Genomic DNA, 23,036 nt, shown 5'->3' with positions numbered 1-23,036 from the left:
CCAAGCTTTTCCATATGGGAAGATCATTTTCTCATTTAACAATCTAACATTTTAATTCCTTGTGGATGACTGAGACAGTTAACTGCTTAACTAAATTTGTCCTTCACCCAAATGACATATATATGAATTTTCCCTTGAACCACACCTTAACTTAATACAAAGAAACCAAAAACTCACCTCTCAACAGCATACATTGGATGTAAAGTCTAGAATCATTAACTTGAGATAACAATCATGTGAGATGAAAGAGTCACTTATAGTCCACATAGCAGTAATTAATACCACAGAAAGGAAGTTGAGTTAGATTATGCAGATACATAATTAAATGTGTATTTTGTGTAATGAGAGGATGATTAGAGTGAGTAATAATTTAGGATTTTGAGAAATGTTGTATCAAAGTGGGTGGTGAAAGAGAGGGAAAGAGAGAAGAGAAGAGTGTATTTGGAGTGGTGGTATTAAATTACGTAAAAGGAATGCTTAGAGTCTAAGGGAGTGGCACCATCCATTCTTGTTTGACCCGTATTTTGAGGCTTAGAATTCGCCCCGTTGTTCTCTCACCGCCAACCTAACTTCACAATACTAAAAAACTCCATCTTCATTCTGCATCACTGCACCAAAACCCAGAACCCACCACCCCACTACCATATTCAGCTTGGCCTTCCAACCACACAGATTCTCTCTTCTTAACATCTTTTTCTAACATTTAATATGCACCAACCCAACATCTACAGAACATTCATTCGTTTTAAAATTCAAAGCTTAAAAGGCTCAATAATCATACACACATCAAACTCTTGTCAAAGGAATACTGGCCCTAACCCTCACTCACCCTGTCAAACACCTTCAGTCTTAGGACATTATTCTACTATTGCTTTCTTTCTCTTCCCTCTCTATATTTTCTTCAGGTTGCTATGAAATTTTCTTCTTTTTTTTCACAATGTTTGAAGAATGTCACGTGTGTAGCTTCGATACATGCAGCTAATGATACACCATCCATGTATAATATATGTGTTCGCAATTAGTTCATCACAATTTTCCTTCAGTCGTGAATTTTAAGAGGAATATAAAATTTCTTCCTTCTGCTGCCGCATGAATATGGACTCCTTAAGAATATTTTTAGTCAAAGCAGAATCAGCACTTGGAAATTGATTCCATGTCTAAAGGATGCATTAGTGACTTGAAACATTGTTAAATTATATTCTCCTTTCTTTGAAAATACTTAAATTGTTTTTTTTTTCTTTTATTTTAAATTTACATTTCCTTATTTAAATATATTTAGTTTGTTTCATTTAAATTTTATTTTTTTTCTCCAATATTTATTTCTATCACACTCCACTTGTTCGATCAAGTTATTTATTATATTTATTATTTTGTCCATCTATGTTTTTCTTTTTTCATATCTCCTGTATTAATTCCAACTCCGTCTGTCTCATTTAGAACTGTACGAACTATCATAATTAACTCTTATTTTAATGTAAATGAACTTTAGGGTTAAATGTTTTATTTCCCAAAACTATTACGTACCATTAGCAATTAGATTTAAGTTACTATTTGAGACCAAATTTAAAGTTGTAGAAGAAAAAAAATGATTGAGGGAGTCACAATATTTAAAATATGGTTTCATATCTATTAAAATTTTAAGGATAAAATATTCATATGGTCCTTTCGTCTTATTATTTAATTTCAGTTTGGTCTATTCTTTGTCTTACGCAACAAACACCCATCTAACATGACCTCACACACACCCAAAATCATTTTCCACAATAAATAAATAAATAATATATATATATATATATATATATATATATATATATATATATATATATATATATATATATATATATATATAAACTTCTTCCCTCAATACGCAGAGTTAGGTTAGCTAGGGGTCTTATGAACCATTGTAAATTTCATCCCCAAAATTTACATTGTTTTTATGGCCTTATAGACGACTAAAATTTGAAATGGGGAATACAAAGTTATATATTTGATAATATAATAATTCATGTTCATGTTGGTCAATTAGTGATTCATTGATTAAATTATTCCTGTATTATTCTAACTAAATTAATGAGTGGTCCTAGTCTTACAACATTGACGATTATTTCATACAGAGGAGGAAAGAACTAATATACTTGTCCGAACTCATAAAATGGCTTGAAAAGAAAGACCGTTTGGCAATTTTTGGTAATTCTATTCGTTAAATTTTGCTCAGAACTAGGCATATGGTTGATAAAACTATTATGTGTTTTCCTATTTCCTTTAGTTGTTTGGTTATCATTTAAAAGGGTTAATATTGCAATAGAGTTTCTTTTGGTTTTAAAGTACAGGATTTAAAGGAGTTAAAAATAAATAAATATTCAAATTCAATTCATCAATTTACATATGTCTATTTTAATAGATATATACAATATAAAAAAAAATAGGTTAAATGTGACTGATAATATAAAAAAGGAAAATTATGTGAGTTATAACTTTCACTAACTACTATGAGACCCTAAACAAAATATAAATAAATAAAATAATTAGAAGAGAAAATGGTTTTATAAAATGTGTATGCATATACTATTATCAATAAGTAATAAAAGCAAGCAAAGGTATAAATAGAGATTTTCAGCATAGTCACTCACATTTTTTATAAAGTTTCTAACTCCTTAGTATAATTCTTTGATAACATCTTACTGTTAGGAATCCAAGTGTGAGTCTAAGTCCCACATTGACCAGAATTGAGAAAGTAGAGCACCATATAAGGATCAAGGCCCATAAACCCATTGCCTTAAGGTTTTGGGTTGAGAGTGGTGTCAGTGTCTTATGTGGTTAGGCTCAGATCTCATTGGTGTTGTTCTCCCTAGTGAAACCCCCTCCTTGTAAAACCTAACAAGTGGCATCAGAGCTCTTGGTTGGGCTATATTTACTTGCTTGAATGATGGAGGCAAATGCAAAGATGGTTGCTTTGAATGGTACAAATTATCATTTGTGGAAGGGCAAGATGAAAGATTTATTATTTGTCAAGAAATTGCATCTTCCGGTCTTTGCTACACAGAAGCCAGATTCTATGTCTGAAGAAGAATGGGACTTTGAGCACCAACAGGTATGTGGTTTTATTCGACAATATGTTGAAGATAATGTTTATAATCATATTGCTAATGAGACACATGCCAGAGCTTTGTGGGAGAAGATTGAGTCTTTGTATGCTTCTAAGTCGGGCAATAATAAATTGTATTTGTTAAATTGCTTGATGAATTTGAGGTACAGGGAGAATTCTTCTATTTCTGATCACTTAAATGAGTTTCAAGGGCTCCTAGATCAATTGTCAGGAATGGGCATAAAGTTATGGGATTATGGTTGCTTAATACTCTACCAGAGTCTTGGGAGGTATTTCGGGTTTCAATTACGAACTCTGCCTCGAATGGTGTTGTTTCTTTTCAGATGGCAAAGAGCGGTGCTCTTAATGAAGAGATGAGGAGGAAGGCACATGGTTCTTCATCTCAGTCTGAGATGCTTGTTACAGAAGCTAGGGGGAGAAGTCAGAAAAAGGAACATAAAGGTGGTAGAGAAAAGAGTAGGAGCAAGTCCAAGTCAAGATACAAGAATTTAGAGTGTCATTTTTGTCATAAAACTGGGCACATTCAGAAATACTGTTTTAAGTGGAAAAAGGAGAACAAAGACAAGAAGGGCAAACAGAGAGAGAATGACCATGCTGATGATGATCGTGTCACTACTGCTACAGATGGTGATCTTGTTCTTCTTCGTGACTTTGAGTCCGTTAATCTTGTATCTGATGAGAGCATGTGGATTATTGATAGTGGTGCTACACTGCATGTTACACCTAGGAAGGAGTTCTTCACATCTTACACTTCTGGTGATTTTGGAGTGTTGAAGATGGGTAATGATGGTGAGTCTAAAGTGATTGGTGTTGGTGATGTTTGCCTGCAAACCAACATGGGAGTGCAGTTGTTGCTTAAAGGAGTCAAACATGCTCCAGATGTTCTTTTTAATCTAATCTCTGTGCAGTTGCTTGATGATTGTGGTTATGACAATCACTTTGGTTCTAGTAAATGGAAGCTCACTAAAGGTAACTTGGTTATGGCCAGAGGGGAGAAACAATCTAAATTGTATTGGACTAAAGCTTTGGTTGCTAAAGACAGTGTGAATGCTATGTATATGGAGGCATCTTTGTGGCACCGGAGGCTTGGTCATATAAGTGAGAAAGGGCTTAACTGCTTAGCTAAAAAGGATGTGCTTATGGGATTGAGAAATGCAGAATTGGAGAAATGTTCTCATTGCATGGCTGGTAAACAAACCGGAGTATCTTTTAAGAAGCATCCACCCTCAAGGAAGTCAGAATTGCTTGAATTGGTGCATTCTGACGTTTGTGGCCCATTAAAGGTAAAGTCATTTAGTGGTGCACTTTACTTTGTTACTTTTATTGATGATTGTTCCAGGAAGCTATGGGTTTATGCTCTTCAGTGGAAAGGTCAAGTACTTGAAAAGTTCAAGGAATTTCATGCTATGGTTGAGAGGCAATCAGGCAAGAAGCTGAAATGCATCCGTAGTGATAATGGTGGTGAGTACCGTGGACCTTTTGATGTTTATTGCAGGCAGCATGGTATTAAACACGAGAAAACTCCTCCTAAAACTCCTCAGTTGAATGGTCTAGCGGAGAGGATGAACAGGACCTTGGTTGAAAGGGTTACATGTATGCTTTCAGAAGCAAAGTTGCCTAAGCACTTTTGGGGAGAGGCATTGCTTGCAGCTGTGCATGTTATTAATCTCAGTCCCGCAGTTGCTTTGAATACTGAGGTGCCAGACAAAATTTGGTTTGGTAAGAATGTTAGATATGATCATTTGCGTGTCTTTGGTTGCAGGGCATTTGTTCATGTTCCTAAGGATGAAAGATCCAAGTTAGATAAAAAGACAAGGCAATGTATCTTTATTGGCTATGGTGAGGATGAATTTGGCTACAGGTTTTATGATCCTGTTGAGAAGAAGCTTGTTAGAAGCCGTGATGTACAATTCATGGAAGACCAGACCATTGAAGACATTGATAAGGTGGAGAAGACCACACCCGAGAAAGACAGTAATCTCACTGATGGTAATCCGATGAAGTTGCCCGCTCACAATTTGGAGAATGTTGAAACGGAAGCTCAAGACAATGAGCAACATGGTGATGTTGATGATTAACAGTTTGGATAGTGAAGAGAAGAAACAATGGCTGGATGCAATGCAAGATGAGATGAAATCTTTGCATGATAATCACACTTACGACTTGGTGAAATTGCCTAAGGGCAAAAGGGCATTGGAAACTAGGTGGATTTTCAGGGTGAAACAAGATTCAAATTCTACGCTTCCAAGGTACAAGGCCAGATTAGTGGTAAAAGGTTTCAGACAGAAAAAGGGTGTTGATTTCAATGAGATTTTCTCACCTGTGGTGAAAATGTCATCCATCAGAACTGTGCTAAGTTTAGCTGCTACTCTTGATTTGGAGGTTGAGCAGATGGATGTGAAGACAGCTTTCCTTCATGGTAATTTGGAGGAAGAGATATACATGAAGCAACCTGATGGTTTTCTTGTTAAAGGCAAGGAAGATTATGTGTGTAGACTAAGGAAGAGTCTATACGGTTTGAAGCAGGCCCCAAGGCAGTGGTATAAGAAGTTTGAGTCTTTTATGTGTGAGCAAGGTTACAAGAAGACTACTTCTGATCATTGTGTCTTTGTTAAAAGTTTTTCTAATGATGACTTTATTATCCTGTTATTATATGTTGATGACATGCTTATTGTTGGAAAAGATATTTCCAAAATTGACAGGTTAAAGAAGACACTTGGCGAGTCTTTTGCCATGAAAGACTTAGGAGCTGCTAAAAGGATTCTTGACATACATATCTCACGTGATAGGAGAGAAAAGAAGATTTATCTATCACAAGAGCAATACATTAGGAAGGTGTTGCAGAGATTCCAGATGGAAAATGCTAAAGCTGTGAGTACTCCTCTTGCTACTCATTTTAAACTGAGTGTTAAACAGAGTCCTTCAAATGAAGTTGAGAAGACCAATATGAGTAGAGTTCCTATGCATCTGCGGTGGGCAGTTTGATGTATGCGATGGTGTGTACAAGACCAGATATTGCACATGCTGTTGGTACAGTTAGTCGATTTTTGTCAAACCCAGGTAGAGAGCATTGGAATGCTGTGAAATGGATTTTGAGGTATCTTCATGGTTCACGTTTTTCATAGAGCTGTCGCAGTAAATTCGGCGCGGCGGATTCGTTCACCGTTGGATCGGGCTGAAATTTTTACAGCAGGTTCGGAACTCATTGCTCTTCATTCTGACCGGTCGGATCTTTTATACGAGGTCTGAGTTGGGAGATATTAATTTCGCACTGCAGCAGTGATTTTAGAGGTTTTCCTCTCTTGTTCTTCTCTATTTGAAAGCTTTGTTGCTTTGTTATTAGGTTGGGTGTTGGCACTAATTTGTGCTATTGATTGAGACTCTTTTGTACTCTTGTTGATCATAGTGGAGCTATTTCTTTGGTCTGGACGACTCGTGGTTTTTACTCTTGATTTGAGGGGTTTTCCACGTTAAAAATCTTGGTGCCTTTATTTGTGCTTTTGGTGATTTATTATTGCTGCTCTTTGATTATTGCTCCTCATAGATTCTTGCAAGTTAGGGGAAATTATATCCGCTGCATTCTCTGGTATATTGTTTGTTGTTGTTTTCCCCATCAGAGTGGTAGCAGAGCCGATGGTTGAAAACCGGCTCAGACGAGTACAGTATGGTCCCTGTATCGAAAGTCTTCCTGGCAAGGGTTCCAGGTAAGCGTGTCCCGTTAAGATGAACGGCGGTACGAGAAGGGGTACTCGTGGTTGGGAATGCTTCCGCTGGAGGGGGAGTGTACCAATGTGGTTGAAGGGACTCACCCTTGAGGGGGAGAATGTTAGGAATCTAAGTGTGAGTCTAAGTCCCACATTGACCAGAATTGAGAAAGTAGAGCACCATATAAGGATCAAGGCCCATAAACCCATTGCCTTAAGGTTTTGGGTTGAGAGTGGTGTCAGTGTCTTATGTGGTTAGGCTCAGATCTCATTGGTGTTGTTCTCCCTAGTGAAACCCCCTCCTTGTAAAACCTAACACTTACCTATCTCTAAAATCCTAAAATCCTGATTGTGTTTCTCATCTTCTTGTAGATTTGAACACATCTTGTGATCTACCAACAAGAGCAATCATTCTAACCGATCAATTTCAATTATAGAGTAAGTTCTATTTTTGCTTTATTCCTCAAGATAATTTGTGTTTGACCATCATGTGACTCTAAGGGTGTTTCATGTGTCTGTAACAAACTCCTTAAAAAAATTATCCTCTATAAATTCAAAGGTGTGTTTAGATCATTAAATCAAAACTCATATTTGTGTCTTTAAAACCATTGGAAGAATATATGTAGGACGTAAAGGTGAAGGTTTCGTTGAGAACTCAACTAGAGGTAAGGGAAGTTAGTTTGATTTGACATTGTATAATTGTTTAAGCAAATTAGTTTTGGTTAGACATTACTAATTTTGAATTTGTAACTACAATTGATGAAGTCCATTGTGTTAAATATGTAAAATTGGAGATTTTTGGTTCGTGGTTGTTTGATTTGTTAAATTCGGGTAATTTATGAGAAATTATTTGAAGATATTGATGTTTGAGCAATTAGTCCTTATTGGTGCAATTTAAATGCATATTTTTATGTCAATTAATAATTTATGATAGATTGACAGCTACCAAAAGGGACCAATTGATTAAATCTGAGATTTTACTACAAATGATTGTATGTAAGGGTTGTGAAGTTAGTTATTCCCAAGGGGGAATACTTTCATGTTAGCGTGTGGTTTGTGGTTTGTGTGAGATGAATTTCCGATAGGGACTTAAATAAGATTATCTTGACTCTACTAATCGTTAAAATCAAATAGAAGAAAATGGTTAGAGGTGAGAGTCGAAACAAGTTCTTGTCTAGAGTGTTTGTAGAAGTCGAGCTTGATAGGCGTAAAATTCACGCTGACATACTCTATGGATAGGGAGAAGCCTAAACCTGTTATAGTTATAGCTCTTGTGAAGCAATAATGACTAAGCAATGACAGGTGCAAAATCGTAGGGTGTTAGTCAATACGTCAGTCCTTCGAAAGTTGTGTTAGTAATGATATATGTTAAATGATTCATAAAATTTTGGTAACATGAATATGGATGATAGATGGTTTGACATTGTTTATGAATAGCCAAATTTATGAATTATTAGCTTTGTTCTATTTTTATTTAAAATTTATAAGTTTTAAATCATCTCTAGTTTACCTTGCGTATTTTATGATGGTATATGCCTGTCGTGATCATGATAATTCATGTGAGTAGATGATAATGCAGGTGTGGCAAAGGAGTGCTTGTGAGATTGGTTTGGAACAGAAACTAAGACCACTAGCTAGTTTTGAATAGGCAAAGGTTATATTATGATGTATTAGTTTTGATCTCATTAAAAAAATAAAATTACTGAGACAACTTGTCAGAAATCACCAAAATCTGTAAATAAATGAAAATTACTAATAAAAAAATTGTCATTGTTGTCAAAAATTTTACCGACGAATAAGAAAATTCACTAGTAATTATACTGAAACATCCGTCGATAATTATTCATCGGTAATTACTAACAAATTTTGGTCATCAGTAAAAGTTGTCGATAAATATTTGTTTTCTTCCTCTCGTTTTTTTACTTCCTTACCTTCATCGTCATTGTCGTCATCGCATTCGCTGACATCATCGCCAACTCTTCCTCCTCTTTCTCCCCCTCCTCTTCTTCCTTCTCATTTTCCTCCTCCTACTCCTCCATCAACAACCACTACCTCCATTGTTGTCATTGTTGCCTTTAGGGCTCTGACAATGGTCACCTTTGTGGCTACAATCTGTTAGAATTATGGTGCTTGATTTAGTCCCACATCGCTTAGAATATTGAGATGTGGTTCTCTATTTTACTATATAAGAGACTCTATGTAAAGCTTTAAGATACACCAGAAATACAAATACTTCCTAGTGTAGTCGTGGACGTAGGCATACACATTGTACGCCGAACCACGTTAAATTCTCTGTGTCTATTTTTCTCTCCTTTATTCTTTCCTTTATTGCCTTGTTCCTAACAATTGGTATCAAGAGTCATTTTTCTTAGTATGCTCTGTGGTTGCAGCATTGTCTGATCTTCCACATCAGAAAAGATTTGGTTTCTATTTTTTCTTCTTGGGGATCTTAGTTTAGAGAAGTAGTGGGAGCTTTGGTCAAAAGCCGCAGCAGGAGCTTTGGTCAAAGACAGCAGGAGCTTTGGTCAAAGACAGCAGGAACTTTGGTCAAAGGCAGCAGGAGCTTTGGTCAAAAGCCGCAGCAGGAGCTTTGGTCAAAAGCAGCAGGAGCTTTCGTCAAAGCAGCAAGAGCAATGGCATTGGAAGAAGGGAAGGTGAGGATTGAGAAGTTTGATGGCAGTGACTTCGGGTTCTGGAAGATGCAGATAGAGGACTACCTGTATCAGAAGAAGTTGTATCTACCCTTAACAGGGCAGAAGCCAACTGACATGGAGCAGGCGGAATAGGATTTGTTAGATCGGCAAACACTCGGTGTGATCCAGTTGACATTAGCCAAGAATGTTGCGTTCAACATCATGAACGAGAACACAACCGTAGATTTGATGAAGGCATTGTCAAATATGTATGAGAAGCCATCTGCAGCCAATAAAGTGTATTTAATTCACAGGCTAGTCAACCTAAAAATGGGTGAAGGTAACTCGATTACTAATCATATTAGTGAATTCAATACAATTATTGCGCAGTTGACATCAGTGCAGATAACATTTGATGATGAGGTGAAAGCATTAATTTTATTATCATCTCTTCCGGAAAGTTGGAGTGCAACTGTTACTGCAGTTAGTAATTTTACAAGTAATAGTAAGTTGAAGCTTGATAACATTCGTGACTTGATCTTAAGCGAAGATGTTCGCAGGAAAGGTTCAGGGGAATCTTCCAGTTCTAGTTCCGGTTCAGCATTGAGTACTGAAACTAGAGGAAGAAGTAGCCAGAAAGGTCGTAATCAAGGCCGAGGCAGATCAAAGTCTAGAGAGAAATCAAAACCAAAATTTCGGAATGATATCACTTGTTGGAATTGTCAGAAAAGGGGTCACTTTACAAATCAATGTAGGGCTCCAAGGAAGAACAACAACAAGAGGCAAGATGATGATCAATCAGCAAATACAGCAACTGATGAAATTGAAGATGCACTATTATGTAGTCTAGATAGTTCTATTGATTCATGGATTATGGACTCAGGTGCGTCATTTCATACTACACCTTCCTTAGAACTATTATCTAACTATGTTCCAGGAAAGTTTGGGAAGGTCTACCTTGCAGATGGGAAATCTCTTGATATTATAGGAAGAGGTGATATTAATATCAGAACCTCTAATGGAAGTGTGTGGACTTTGAATAATGTCAGACATATTCCTGCCTTAAAGAGAAACTTAATATCTATAGGGCAGTTGGATGATGAAGGTCATTACACCACCTTTGGAGATGGACACTGGAAAGTAATGAAAGGTAATCTTGTTGTTGCTCGTGGGAAGAAGCGATGATCTCTTTACATGATTGCAGATGAGGATATGATATCAGTTGCAAAAGTTTGCAACAGTTCCTCTTTGTGGCATCAGAGGCTTGGGCATATGAGTGAGAAAGGAATGAAGCTCATGGTCTCAAAAGGTAAAATACCTAACTTGAAGCATGTTGACGTTGGACCTTGCAAACATTGTATCTTTGGAAAGCAGAAAAAGGTTAGCTTCTCCAAAACAAGTAAGTCGTCTAAAGTTGAAAGACTAGCACTAGTGCATACAGATGTTTGGGGGCCAGCTCCAGTGAAATCTCTTGGAGGTTCACAATATTACGTAACCTTCATTGATGACTCTACAAGAAAGGTATGGGTTTATTTTCTTAAAAATAAATCTGATGTGTTTTCTGTGTTTAAAAGGTGGAAACAGGAGGTTGAGACTCAAACAGGTTTAAAGATTAAATGTTTGAAGTCTGATAATGGTGGAGAATATGACAGTAATCAATTCAAGGAGTTTTGTTCAGAGAATGGGATCAGAATGATCAAGACGGTTCCAGGAACACCAAAACAAAACGGTGTGGCAGAAAGAATGAACAGAACCTTGAATGAAAGAGCAAGATGTATGAGAATCCAGTCAGGATTACCCAAGGTATTTTGGGCAGATGCAATAAGCACAGTAGTCTATCTCATAAACAGAGGACCATCAGTTCCTTTAGGCTATCAATTACCCGAAGAAGTATGGTCTGGAAATGAGGTAAACCTTTCACATCTGAAAGTTTTTGGTTGTGCTTCATATATTTTGTTGAACTCTAATAGTAGAGATAAATTGGACCCTAAGGCAAAGCGATGTTATTTCATTGGCTATGGATCTGACATGTATGGCTACAGGTTTTGGGATGACCAAAACAAGAAAATTATCAAAAGTAGAAATGTTACTTTTAATGAAAACATGTTCTATAAGGACAGGACTGCAGAATTTTCAAATGCAAATAAAAAGCCAGAGCAGGTATCATTAGAAGAAGTTTCAGAAAGTGATATAGCCAACAGAAGGCAGAATACAGAAGTAGAGCCTGAGTTAGAGCCCGAGTCAGAGTTTGGGTCAGAATCTGAACAGATAGAAGAGTCAGTAACTCCTGAATTACCGACTAGAAGGTCTAGCAGAACAATTGTAGCACCACAAAGGTACTCCCCTTCATTGCATTACTTGTTGTTGACTGATGCTGGTGAGCCAGAGCATTTTGCTGAGGCTATGCAGGGAGGTGAATCTATTAAGTGGGAGCTAGCTATGGAAGATGAGATAAAGTCTATTCAGAAGAATAAGACATGGTCTTTAACCAAGCTTCCAGAAGGCAAGAAGGTTTTGCAAAACAGGTGGGTCTATCGGTTAAAAGAAGAACCAGATGGCAGCAAACGATATAAGGCCAGACTCGTAGTGAAAGGGTTCCAACAGAGACAAGGAATTGACTTCACAGAAATTTTCTCTCCTGTTGTCAAGATGACTACCATCAGAGTTATCTTGAGTATAGTAGCTGCAGAAAATCTTCATCTGGAGCAGTTAGATGTGAAAACTGCATTCCTACATGGAGATCTTGAGGAAGAAATCTTTATGGCACAACCAAAAGGTTTTGAAGTACAAGGCAAAGAGAATCTTGTATGCAAGCTTCATAAAAGTTTGTATGGGTTGAAACAAGCACCGCGACAATGGTATAAGAAGTTTAATGAGTTTATGAGAAACTCAGGATTTCACAGATGTGAAGAAGATCATTGTTGTTACGTGAAGAAATATGTTGATAGTTATATCATTCTTGCCTTGTATGTTGATGACATGTTGATTGCTGGTGCTAATATGGCAGAAATTGACAGGTTGAAGAAACAATTGTCAGAAAATTTTGAAATGAAGGATCTTGGTCCAGCCAAGAAAATTCTTAGTATGAGAATTTTAGGGATAGATCTAAAGGTATTCTAAATTTATCTCAGGAAAAATATATAGAAAAATTGCTTAGCAGGTTCAATGTTGGAAATGCTAAAACCAGGAATACACCTTTGGGAACTCACTTAAAGTTCTCAAAAAGGCAATCTTCTCAGACAGAGGAAGAAGAAAATCACATGTCTAAAGTGCCACCTCCTACTTCTTCTTTTCTCTTTCTCATCTTCTTGTTTTCTTCTTCTTTTCACCCACTTCTAATTAATTTATAACAATGGTACCCATTTCACTGACAAATTTACAAATGGAATTGTCGACTAATTTATTAATGGAATTACTAACGAATTTACTAATGGATTTGAAAAAAAAAATACAATAACGAGTGAATTTTTCAAAAATAGAATTATCGATGGATTTACCGAAGGATTTTCAAAAAATTCAAATATCAATAGATTTACCAATGGATTTTCAAAAAATTCAATTATCGATAGATTTACCAATGAATTTTAAAGGAAAATCCATAAGTGATGGATTTACCAACGAATCTTACCACAACATTATCAAAGTCCAAAGTGAAAACTTTCACGCTTGTCACAACCGGAATCGCAATCGGACTTTGAATCAAAAATAAGTTTAGATAAAATTAAGATTTAGAGTTGTCACCATAGTTTATTTTGAAAAACTATGGAAAGGCCATGAGATAAATATGTGATCTATAAAAGTTTGATTTTGTGTTAAAAAATTGGTTACATGTAAAGGATGTATCGGTACCCTATAATATTCATCTGAATACAATACCTTTAATTAAATGTACAAAACAATGTACTTTTTTTAAAATACTTATTTTTTTTCCTAAAATTAAAAAAGAAAAGACTATATAAAAGAAACAAAAAAGACATTTTTTTTAAAAATGACACAACAAGGATTAATCATTATTTTTACATATTTTCATTCTCAATGAAAAATCAGAGTTTATGTAGTTCTAAAAAAGAACTTTTTGAATGTTGATGAAAAAAATTTAACTATAAAACTTTTATATTGTTTGGTATTTTTGTGATGATAAAAAAAATAAATGTACCAAGTACTAGGATGATACGTCCAGTCACATGGGTATTCATACTTTTATGTTGGGATATCAAACGTCGTTGCGAATACAAAAGATTATACAAACCTTAAAAAGAAAAAATACCAAAAAAAAAACATTTTTTGAAGAAAAATATTGAATACATTGAATACAAAACAATGTGAACAACCATATATGTATCTAACAATTATTTTATATTTTTTTAATTTGTATATTTTATTGTATTTTTTTATTAAAGAATGTTGTTTTTATTATAATTTTAAAAAATATTTTTTATTTTAATAAAAAGTTTGGTGTGTATTTCAAAATATGGGATAATAAAAAAAGGGTGGAACTATGAATAGTTAAATAAGTATCGTAAAGAGTAAAAGAGAAACCCAAATCTTTAGATGGTGAGAATATTAAAAATAAGGATGGGTAAGTAAACCTTGACATGTAATCAGCAAAAGCCCAAAAATAAATTAAAAGAAGTGGAGGTGAAGTAATAAAATGTATAGGGTTCATCAGTAAAACCCAAAATGAAAAGTGCGGGTGGTAAAGCACGGGGTCCAATAAACAAAAAATGTTAGATGTTGGTGTTAAATGTGGGGTGCAGCGAATAAGATAAAAAATTGGTCCAACAACAAAACTAAAAAATTGTTAAAAAAATTGCTGTTCAAATGTCATAATTTTCAAGAAAGGTATGACATTTAAAAAAAAACATTTGTTATAAATGTTATATTTCTCATGGCAAAAATGACAATTCTACAACTATCTTATTATTATAAATAGTAACAATTTTAAAAAACTGTCAAATTAAAATTATCATGTTTAAAACTGTTTTTGTAGTGTCGTTTTAAATTCGATCCATATTTTTTATTTTAAAACTAAATTAATTAATTGAATTTCAATAAGTTATGTTTTTGAATTTGAAAAAATCAAAATGAACTTTCTCAAGAAATCTGTGATTAAGATTTGCATACCTCTTCTTAAGTCTAAGTAGTGTATGTTTCAAAAGTTGCATCTAAACTAAAAGATTTTTTTTTTTCACTTTAACGTGGCGCTTATTAAGTTTCTCCTTAAGTTTGTTCTGAGAGAGAAAACAAATTAAAATTATTTTTGAATAAGCTAAAATTAACTTTTGCATGAATTAATTTATATGAGTTCTCATATAGATTCTTCAATTTTTATTTTTGAACCCGTACGTATGTTAATTCTAACAAATGAATAATTTAATTTGATTTTTCTTTTCTTATTTTCTCTTTTTTTTATTAACAATAACTAATATATAAATAAAAAAAATGAGATATTAGATGCATCAACTCATGTACAATATCAATAAAAACATAAGAAATGATAAATTGAAACCTATGAATACTACGTTTCCTTTTCAACATTCAAAATCCACAAACAAAATCTATTTATACAATTGTATTATAGGATCGTCTCATACCAAGATAAATCTAACAACCTATATGTAACATATAATACATTTGAAAAATACTAAGGCTAAACAAATTTCAGTAAATCATCTTTTCTACTAAAGTCAACAAGAGATGATTTCTTTTCCAAGATAGTTTGTTTCTAATAATTTCAAGACAACCACCTCCTTTGCAATAAGTTACCTAAAAACCTTAACAAAAAAATAACACATAGTATAGGTGATGGCAACAAGGGGTTAGAATGAAAGATAATAACATTATTGCGGATGAGACCCTTAACTTTATCTCATTTCTGAACTAATTTATAATAGATTGAATATATGTTTTTGGACATAGACACCAATCTGAGAGTGAAAATTTTGCCTTTAATATTTTTGTTTCTCAACCATGTCCAAGCTTTTAAGTGTGTTATACCAAAAATTTTCTTACCATTCCTATTTTCATTTCTACATACAAGGGAATTCCTATGGTCCCATATACTTTTAATCATAATCACCTACATCACCTTCCAAAACATATTTCGTTTTATATTCAAACCAGGCATACAATATTGACCAAAATGTTGTAAAGTTTGATTATGTTGTGTTGTTAAGACCCCAAACCATTTAAAACAAAGATTCTAAACAAAGTTAGATATCATACACTTAAAGAAAAAATGTTGAATTGATTCTTCACATACACCACACAAGACACATAAATTGTAAGACAATTGCACCACTCTCTTACCTAAATTATCTTTTGTGGCTATGCAATTCAAATCTACTCGTTAAACAAAGTGTAATGCACTAGGAATTGCTTTTAATTCCTAAATTATTCTAAAAAAATCAATTTGTTCTGTATTGTAATTATTTTGTATGATATTATAAGTTGACTTAATAGTAAAAATTTTGGTCTCTTCTACTTTCCATTCTCATGTGTCTTGTTCTTGAGTCAATGATCTATATTGTGAGATTTCTTCCCTAAATCCATTAACTTAATCTAATTCCCACTCAAACCATTCCCTTCTCCATCTAAATTTCCATTCCCATATCATATTATTCCAATTGCCCATCACTAAGACCAAAAGATGCTTATCAATTGAATTGTTATACATTCTAGGATATTTTTGTGCCAACAATAATCCTCCATTCCACTTATCATGCCAAAATTTAATTTTTGTCCCCTTTCATAATCTTCATGTTATATTATTGTCAAACCAATTTGGACATAACTCTAATCATGTTACACTCTTTAAATCCCTCCACACATTGATTCATTTTTTGTTATAATTTCCTTATTAAGCTCTCTCCATTCGTTGTACTTTGACAATAATGTATCCATCCACACACCGGGGATTTCAGTTGCAAGCCTCCATTTCCATTTTTTTAAGAGTGCCTCATTAAATAATTGTATGTCTTTTATTCCTAATCCTCCTTTATCTTTTGGTTTGCAAATGTTTGTCCATTTCACCCATGATATTTTCTTTCCCTTTGATCCTCACCCCATAAAATTTGTCCTTGAATATTTGTGATTTCTTTAATCATCAATTTGGTGCTTTGAAAAATATTAAAAGAAAGAAGGAGGAAACACGATAATTATAGATTTAATCATGGTAACTCTTCCTGCAAACGATAATTTTTTAGCTTTCCACCTTGCTAGTTTTTTCTCGATTTTAAGAATCATACTTTTCCACATCTTCCTCTTTCTAGAATTACCCCCTATTGGGATTCCTAAATACATGAATGGTATTGTCATCTTAATGCAGTTAAATATGGCATCATAGTGGCTTAACTCAGTGGTATCCACCTTTATCCCTCCCCGTTTGCTTTTAAAGAAATTAACTTTTAGTCATGAAACTAATTCAAAACTCCTTAAAATACATTTTATTATCATCACATCTTGCATTGTATTCTCACATATGAAAGAGGGTATCATCAACAAATTGTAACAAATTTATTTCAGTGGTATTACTTACCACCATAATATATTGTAAGACATACAATTTTGTAGTTTGTCTTGCTAGCCCTGCTAATCTTTCGGCCACTATCAAAAATAAGAAAGATGCAAGTGGATTGCCTTGTTTAAGATCTTTCGTTGGACTGAGTTCATCTATGGGGCTCTCATTGACAAGGATAGAAATAGTTGTTGACATTAAACACCCTCTTATTTTTTCGTCTAGAAAAACTTATGAAGAAGTTTGGTTTATAAAAAAAACTTATGACAAGTTAAAAAACTTAACTAGGACAACTAGCCTAAAAGGACAATAAGTCTTATTCAAAGTAGACAAATATATGAAGCATGCATAGGTGTTCATATTATCACGTGATAAAAAAAATGAGAAAATGTTTAAACAAAAGTATTAAGAGCAAGAAAAAACAATACATAAAAAAATGGAAAAGTTCCAATTTAAATCATTGGTTCTTTAATCATCCTCTTATTAGTAAATACATACTCTCACTCATCTTCCAAATTTAATAATTTATTCTTAAAACAAATTTTAATTATTATTTAATAAAAATAATATATGACAACTAAATTTATCAGATACAATAACCTTAGTTTTATTGATAGTTTTATAAAAGTTAAATAAATTCAAATTTAAATTCAAATTTAAACTATATTATAACTAATTTTATCCGATTAAATCAATTTGGATTTAATTAAAACATTGTGAGGTACATTTTAAACACCACTAAAAAGACCTTCATCACCCTATATGAAAAAAATCATGATTCAAAATGTTAAGAATTGGACTTTACACCTAACTCAAAACATTAATGAGTGGTCTGCGATGGTGAGTGGAACCATATGCTCGACAAATCTTGTTAGGATAAGCTCTAATAATGGTTCTAATACCATGTTAAGAATTGGACTTTAAGCCTAATTTAATTCTAAAAAATTGGTTTGAAAGATCAGGTTTGCACCCGCTTATATATTCTAAATTAATCTTATATCTAGTTGATATGGGATTAGGGGTGGCAATTAGGGCCTGGCCCGCAGGACCGCGAAAAAACGCGGGGCGGACCAGGGTAGTGAACCCGCAGGACCGCAGTGGCCCGGCCCGCATAAGTCTGCAGCCCCGCGCAGGCTGGACGCAAGTCCGCATAAAATTAAAAAAAAAAACTTGCATTTGTGTATATTAATTACTTTTTTTATGGACTCTTGCATTAACGTTTCAAATTCTTGTATAACTGGAAAAGACAAGTATTATGTATTTTTTTAATGTGCTAAAATTTAAAGAATACATTGTGTATGTCATAGTATGAATATGATGAAAATGTTGAATTATCAATTTATCATCCAATACCCCAAAGTCTTTACTTAATTTTGTGAACTTCTTAAAGTTTCCTAATTTTTAAACATTGAAAGTTTTATCATAAAAATTAAAAAAAAATAAAAAAATAAAAATAAGTGGGCCAGCCCGCGGGCCAAAAAATATGCAGGGCAAATCAGTGTTTGCAGTCCGCAGAAAGTGTGCAGAACAAGACGGACCAGCCCGCGTTGTGCGGACCTTATGCGGACGAGCCTAAACGGGCCGGGTCTGCCCGCATTGCCACCCCTGTATGGGACTGCCAACAAAAACATAAAATCTACTAAATAACAATGTTGAAACAAACAATCAAAACAACATTGGCTTCACACTCATTTTTATGGTAGCAGAAGTATTAAAACAAATCAAAATAGGAACACACACGTAATTAAGACGAAAATAATAAGTGTACCTATGGATGTTGCTATCACACCCTAACCCAAAACTATTACATTTTCACATCTCTTTTATTTTGGTTTAGTAATGTTTGCATGTTTCCCCTAAACAAGAACCAATAAATACACTTCAATTGTGTGCCGAAGGTTTTAATTCAACTTGACATTTTAATTGACCCGAGGACCACATTTGTTGTTTGAATAAAATGACAAAATTTTTATTGAATCAAAATGTCATTGATCCTTTACTTAATTATACATAGGCATGGTTAATAGATTTATACTCCATGATATAATTAGTTGGTTGGTTCAAGAGGATTGAATTTTTCCAAAAATTTCAAGGAAAAAATTGTTAAAATAAATTATTTTCTTAACAAGGTAACTCTTTTCTTTTAAAAATTGAAAGGAATGGGATAGTAAAATCAACAAATTCTTTTAAATTAAAAAAAAAACAATTGATATTTTTTCATCAACATTTCGAGATAAATTACAATTTTCGATATACTTGAGTTTAAGAGAGAGAAAAAAAAACACCCATATTTTTATATTGATTTACTAATAAAAAAATCTTGCTTCTACCAGACTTTCTCGTAAAACTGTTTTCGTTAATAAGAGAAACAGAGTTCCAACTTTCAGGCATTGATCTGTGATAAATCAATTTTTTTTTTATAAATTTATTCTGGAGTTCTGATAAACATCAAGGAGCAATTTAATTAAACTAAGCTTAATATATTAAATTACCCAATTTAATATATTCAATTCTGTTTTAATCGATTAATTGATAAATAACATTTGAACACTAATTTATGCCTTTTATTTTTCTAAGCTCTTGGGATTGTTATTTCACTGAGCGACCACAAAATCAACTTTGTATAATAGAGACATTTTATGGATTGAAAATGAAATATTCTAAATTTAAGGAACCAAACTTAAACTATATAAGTAAAATGGAAGGAAAAAAAGGGACAATTATGCCAAATTTTAAAATTGACAATACAGACTTTAAAGTTAACTTTTGAAGGTATAAAAATTTATATTTGAGAGATTTTGTTTGTTACTGTTTACCACAATTAAGATACTTAGGTTAGGTCACGTCAATTTAAGGTCTAAATAGGTTAAATCTTAGTTTTGGGTCAACTAAAATAATCTCCAAAAAACAATTTATTAGTGTAATATATTTTTATTAAATTAAGTGTAAAATTATATTTGAAAATAAAGTTTAATTAAATTATTATACATGTAATTTTAGATTATGCAATTTGAAAATTTATTATAAATTGTAAAATGCAATTTTTTTTCAAATTACACAACCCAAAAACATATTCTAAATTATGCGCTCCAAAATATGTTATAAATTGTGTACTCCAAAATATACTATTAATTCTATAAATTCATTTAAATTGTTAATTTATAATACGTTTCAAAATTATACAATGTATAATATATTTTTAAATTTTGTACAAACTAAAATAAATTTCCAAATAATGCAGTCCATAATGTTTTCAAACAAGGAAAGAAGGTATGAAGCTACTGAAAAAATTAGTCAATATAGATGAGTAAAACTAGTAAGAAGCCCAAATAATATTATCTATAACTATATATAAAGGGGATTCCCTCTTTTGTATCCACATTTCATAATTTTAACTTTACCCTTTACAATTTAATTATTTATTAAATTTTTAAAAATGAATGGTTAATTTTACAAGTTTTTATAAAATTATTTACTTATCTCCTTCTTCTTTTTTCTTCTACTATTCATCAACAATTATTTTTCTCATATTTTCTCCATACATTTCACTTTAATTTTTATAAATATACTTTTATTTTGTTCATTAACTTAATAACATTACGATATCATCAATTATTAACTTAATAACATTACAATATCATCAATTATAAACATAATTCAAAAAATGCGTACATACAGGTGCGATAGCGCCTGTGTTTACGCTAGTAATATGTAATATTTATACATTGGTACAATTTTATTTTATTTTATTATTTTCAAAATTATGTGTTGAAAGTATTAGTTTAGCCATTAAAATTTAGTAACATATAGTTGAGAGATGCAGATTTTGTTGGTTTAGGAACTTGATTTCTTCTAATGGAAGTATAAAAAGATAGAATAGAAACAATTATTTTTTTATAACTTACCCTCTTCATAACATATAAAAGATTTAAAAAAAAAAAGAAAAAAGACAAACGCTACACCTTTATCTGTTCCTAACCTAAATTTGAAGTCCCAAAATAGATAAAGCATACTAAAACAATGTTGTATAACTGGGCCAAAAAGATAACTTGAGGCCCAATTGTGGTAACTAGTTTGGCAAAAATTGTTGGACTTATTTTGTAATTGTCGTAAATGAAGTGGACCACTTTAACATTTAGAACCTAGAAATTGTATAAAGGATGACAGTTTCCTTACATGTCTGTCACACCAGCAGTGTTGTAAGCATTATTCATTCAGCAAGAAGTGAGTGAAGTTTGAAGGAAGGTAACAACGATGCCAAAATTGAGGTTGAAGACCAATTCTCTCATTGAATTCAGAAAATAAATAGGTGCAAATCACGGTACATAAATCAATTTTATAAGATTAAATTAGGTTTACGATTTAAAATAGTATAAAAGTTGTTTAAAACATATCCTATGAGAACTTAGTACTTGTTGGATTATCATACTATCAGCTATCAGACCGTTATTGAATCACTCATAAATATTTCTCTTACTCAATTATGTTTCAAAGTGGAGAGACTATATTGAAATCTCATATCGATTAAAGATAAAATAAATTTACCATCTATAGGTAGATGTAAATCTTATCTTAAAAAATAACCGATTTTATAAAGTTAATTAAGTTAGTCATAAAGGATTTATTTTTTCTATCTGAAACAATATTTTATGAAAACAACTTTACATGATAAAAAGAAAAGATAGATTGCATAGATAATCTTGATACCAACTCATCTTAACATTTGAGACTATTTTTAATTCTTGAAAATTGTCGACTTTTTACCAACTACAATGGATGATAGTCATTTTTAATATTTATATTAGTATTCTTTTTATTTTTTATACAATAGTTTCTTCAAGCTTTTTACTTTTCCTCTAAACAATATGTTTGCTATTGTTCAGGTTTCATTAAAAAAATAATGTAAATTGTAGTAGTCTTAATATGGTTGTTGTTTAAAATCGTCAATTTTTACAGCATAATACGATAGTTACATAACTGCAATATTTTATATGCAAAATATGATGGTTTTAACTGTCATTTCTTGAACCATCATGCATGTGTGTATGTATGTATATATGTATTAATATTTTTAAATAACAAAAAAAATTATTAAAATATAAATCTATGGACATTTTACATCTAAATAACCTTGGTTATCTTAATGTTCAGTGGGAATATTCCTTGAACTTGCTTAATCACTTAATCACCATATCAATTGCTATTGTCCTTTGTTAGTGCTTTTTAATATGCGAATTTGAGTTCTGATTCCAAATAAATATTTTTTCTCTTCACCATTTGCATGGTTTTGTTTTAATTTTTAGGGAAAACAAATATATTAAAAATTTACTTTTATTTTGTTCACTTAATTGAAGGAAGTCATCTTAGACGAACATTGTGTGGTGCTAATATCTTCCCCACAATAGGGTCCACTACCTTAGGACGATAATGTTGTTGTATTTTTGTACCAATTGCTTTCTTCCTACTAGAAATTACAGTGGCATCCTATTGTAATTTTTTACAATTAGATAGATCATGACCAAGACGGTCACTCCACATAGACATGTAGCAAAGAACACTACCATCAAGGTAGAGCATGATGATCATAGCTTTGCAATGAAAAAGTAAAGAACTTAACAGATGTTACCAATGGAAAGGTGATGTGGATTCATGGCTACATATCTTAGGAGACTTATGAATTCCATTGTCACTGCCTTTCAAGCAAGGTAATTAAAATCAAGATTATGTTTAGGATCGTGAAGATCTCAATCGTAAATCGTGAAATTGTAACACAAATCGTAGATTTTATTTTTTATACAAATATAATATCACCAAACACACATCCATGAAAATAAAATTAATTCATTGACAATACTTAATCAAATTTTAAGTTTACAAAATTAATCAATTTCTAAATAATTCATCAAACTTAATTCATGTAATATAAATTATTCAAATTAAAAAAAAAAAAAAGGATCTTCATTAGCTTTATCTCCTTCATGAAGTACATTAATAAGAACATTCCAACCTCTAGGAGTGGGATAGCAAGAACCTCATCTTTAGAGAAATCTAAATCAAACATTTAGGCATATCCCTTG

The sequence above is a fragment of the Vigna unguiculata genome, chromosome 9 (assembly GCF_037176805.1).
Source record: "Vigna unguiculata cultivar grain cowpea cultivar isolate G323 ecotype 2 chromosome 9, ASM3717680v1, whole genome shotgun sequence".
Lineage (NCBI taxonomy): Eukaryota > Viridiplantae > Streptophyta > Magnoliopsida > Fabales > Fabaceae > Vigna > Vigna unguiculata.
Note: the sequence above shows the minus strand (reverse complement) of the source record.